Source organism: Myotis lucifugus, unplaced genomic scaffold, assembly GCF_000147115.1.
Source record: "Myotis lucifugus unplaced genomic scaffold, Myoluc2.0 scaffold_422, whole genome shotgun sequence".
NCBI lineage: Eukaryota > Metazoa > Chordata > Mammalia > Chiroptera > Vespertilionidae > Myotis > Myotis lucifugus.
In genome coordinates this window covers 776,439-780,282 of record NW_005871470.1, presented here as the reverse complement: position 1 = coordinate 780,282, position 3,844 = coordinate 776,439, and the positions used below count along the sequence as shown (strand labels likewise).

The window sequence follows — 3,844 nt, the reverse complement described above, 5'->3', positions numbered from 1 at the left end:
CGGAAGAGGGGGTCGGGGGAGCACACCCGCGGAGGAGGGTCCCGGGGAGTCGGGGGAGCACACCCGCGGAGGAGGGGGTCAGGGGAGCACACCCACGGAGGAGGGTCCCGGGGAGTCGGGGGAGCACACCCGCGGAGGAGGGGGTCGGGGGAGCACACCCTCGGAGGAGGGGGTCAGGGGAGCACACCCGCGGAGGAGGGGGTCAGGGGAGCACACCCGTGAGAAGGGGGTCCCGGGCAGCGCTCCCCACACTGGGAAACACGCTGGGAAGCGGTGCCGGAGCACTTTCCTGGGTCTCTCTCCTGCCGCCACGGGCTGAGCTGCAGGGCGCAGGTGCGAGGGCGGCGCCCTTGGGCTCAGCCAGGGAGGAGGCGGCCTCTGGAAGCCAGTGACGTGGGGTGCACGCGCTCCCCTCTGTGCCCCGGGGAATGGATGTCGGCGGCCCACAGGCTTTCACTCTGCAGTGTGTACCACAGGTACAGCTGTTTGGCGCTCATGCAAAAATGACCCTTTTTTGGTCAACCGAGAAAATAAAACCTGTTTCTGGTACAACCAAGCAGCAGGTGTCGCTGTTCTAATAACCACACTTAGTTCCACTACCCTGCGGGGCGGACGGGGGGGGGGCAGCGGAAACGCGGCAAAGCTGCCTGTGGTTACAGTGGCACGCGATGTGAGGGCGATGGACAAGGACTCGTGTTCTGCTCACTCAGTGGACGTGTCCTTTGGGAATCCGAGTCCCTGGCATCTACTGTGTGATTTGATTTACCGACGTGGTGCCTCAACCTACCTGGAGGCCCCTGGAGAAGGAGGTTTACATTAGGGGGTGACGCCTCCCAGACCTGAGCCTCATCTGTCCCTACTTCCCTCCCTTTCTTGTGATCAGCAGCATTCTCCCCCCTCCCCCCTTTTTACCTCCGCTCCATTCAGCATCTTTCAGGAAAAAAAACTCACCCTAAGGCGGGTGTCGGCAGAGGCCAGGTTGCAGGCGAGGGTTTCAGCTCAAGTGCTGGCATCCTCTGCCAACGGCTTGCGTGTTTTTTTCAACTAAAGCAACAGGATTAAATGCATTTTACATCGCAACTCAGGACACGTATGCACACAGGATGAAAATGCGTCCTGCGTTGTTTTTCCTACTTTATTCTAGACTTCTCCAACTCCCGTGTGGGTCCCGGCCCACCTTGCGTCATGACAATGTATGTGTTCCTAAAGCGACGTGAACTCGCGCTCCCGCTCCGAGCCTGCTGGCCACTCGCTCTGTGGATGCTCAGTTCCTCCCGCCAACGGGCTGTGCAGGAGCTGACTCTCCTGGAACTTGGGGCCAGTTCCCCCGCTATTCCAAGTGAGCCCCGGGCAGCAGTGCAAGTGGACCTAATGGCCGCCTGTGTCAAAGGAGGACACCACCGGGAAGAGGGCAGCCCGCGGGTGGAGACCCAGGGGAGGAGAAAAGCGTCTCCTCTCAGGAGACCCGGAGGAGAAACTGGTCCCCAGTCCTCAGCTTAGCAAAAGCTGGGGCCCCGCGGCGCTGCTGCGCCCTCTGCTGGCCCCGCGGCGCTGCTGCGCCCTCTGCTAGCCCTCGCGGCCGCCTCCCCCGCTGCTCCTACCGCCTCTCCACCACCAGGTCCTGCTGCTGGGCCCACTGACGCACAGAATGCGTCTTCCGCCTCCATCTGCCCAAGTGTAATCTGTGAATCTGCACGATGACTGCGCAGCTACGTGAGGAGACGCGCCTGGTTTTATTTCCATCCGTAACCTGAGGCTGCAGGCGCCCGGATGGCGGCGGGTTGCTGCAGGGCCTGGTCTCCCTTCGGGACTTGGCCCCCTGCAGCTCCGAGAGGGCAGCCCAGCGCTGGGCTGCGGCCCGCCGGCGGCGGGGTCTGCCCCTCCCGAAGGTGTGTCTGGTGACAGGATCCAACAGGTGAGCTTTGCCTGGGTTCCTGGAAGTCCCCCCTCCCCCCCCCCACCCCCCACACAAACACCTGCTCCAGCCTTCACCTCCCAAACCCTAAGTGATCGTCCTGGGCGTGGCCGCCCGGAAGCCACGAGGTATCACTGTTGACACTCGCCCCAGGCTGGCTTCTGTGGGGTTTGCTGGTCATCTCCCACCACACAAGCTCAGGGACAGACGGAGGGCAACAGACAGGGGAGAGGAGACACGGGCAGAGAGCGGCCAGGGAAAAGGGACGAGAACATGACCGGATTGGAGTCACCTGTCTGCAGGTCATTTCCACCCGTGTCTGTGTCCTCGCTCTGTGTGTCACGCAGCCATGGCCATGGAAGGTGCGGCTGCCCTGAGCGTGGCCTTGCTGAGGGAGGGCTGTGTCTGACCCAGGTCCCCTGGCCGGTGGTCTGGCTCCCCAGGGCCATCAGGCCTGAGCAGGGCACAGAGCCGCGGTCAGAGCCACCTGGCATCTCAGAACAGAGCTGTGCTTTTTGCCAAGTGGCTGGTTAAATTAAGTCCAAGGCTCTGCCAGGCATGTTGTTATGGAAGTCGTTGGTGGAGCGGGTGGAAGACAGCATTGCCCGCTTCCCTCAGGGCGCAGGGAAATCGCCACCCGCGACATTAGCCTAAATGAACAGAAGAGCCGGTGTGGGGGCCATTGGGAGGGGTGGTGGCCTGGGAACGGGTCTGTTCTGCTTTCCCCATGGCACAGTGGCCTGGAGACAATGGCTTGTCCTCAGGACTGCCTTGGCCTCCCGGGGAGCCCCAGGGCCCCCAGAGCCCACCAACTGCCAACTGCTCTCCGGAGCCCTGCCCGCCAGGCCCCAGCCCTGTCAGCCCTCCCGGGGGGCACCCACTGTCCAACCTCATGACAGAGGAGACCTTACCCCTGCAAACCCTGAAACCCAGGGAGGGGGAAGGCCACGCAGCAGCACCTGCAATGCCTGGAAATGTCCTGCAGGGGGCGGCCTAGCCTTTCCCCTGCTAGCTCAAAAGCTTCTAAAAACTTGATTTCACAGGAAACAATAAAAATCTGCGTCGAATAACGCAGGGCAGAGAGCATGGCAGCTCCGGGCACGCCGACCCTACAGTCTTCCTTCCTGTCTCAGAAACAACACACGTTCCCCTGCGGACACAGCACAGACGAGTGGCCCACGAAGTGTTTTCTAGAGATTTCCACCTGGGAAGGCAAAGTGCGAAAGGAAACCTCACTGCCCCCAGCTCCTCTGCAGCTTTAGGCGGCGCCGCTAGTGGGGCTCAGTGCGGGCGAAACGAGTTGGATCCCCAGTGCCGAGCCCCTCTCCCGCCCGGTAGAAGCTCCCTTAACAATAATCTGCTAGGTGGTCACTTTCGGTGTCTCGCTTCTTAAAAAAGGAAAAAGAGAAGAGGAGGAGATCTGTGTTTGGGGAAGCTGCGTGGCAGGCCATGTGTGTCCTTGCATCGCCCTCTGCACTGTTCTACATGCACGAAGCACTTTATTATCCAAGCATTTGGCTGGGCACAGAGTTTCCCTGGGGACAGTGACAGTTCTGGAGATGGAGGGGGGATGGTAGCACAGAACTGTGCCCTTAAAAACGGTGAATTTCCATGTATATTTTACCATAATAAAAAAAACTTGAAATTGGTCCGACTCTGTGCCCTTACATTTGTATACTATGCTGATGAGACAAAACAAAGGGTCATCTTAGTTGTGTGGTTATCAGAATCCTTCCCACGCCCCGCTCTGATGGGGCACCTTTTGACTGTTGCACGTCTTCCCGGCTCAAGCTTTTTTTTTTTTTTAGATTTGTTCTATTTTTTTAAAATATATTTTATTGATTTTTCACAGAGAGGAAGGGAGAGGGACAGAGAGTTAGAAACATCAATGAGAGAGAAACATCAATCAGCTGCCTCCTGCACAGCCCC

At 59.5% G+C, this 3,844-nt stretch overlaps 1 long non-coding RNA gene across 1 annotated transcript; it reads left to right on the top strand.

The window, feature by feature from the left end:
• Positions 1–883: 883 nt before the first annotated feature.
• LOC106699510 lies at positions 884–3,564 on the top strand. The gene is made up of 2 exons (XR_001351109.2): positions 884–1,915; positions 2,959–3,564. It is a non-coding gene; the product is annotated as an uncharacterized LOC106699510 (long non-coding RNA).
• Positions 3,565–3,844: the final 280 nt, after the last annotated feature.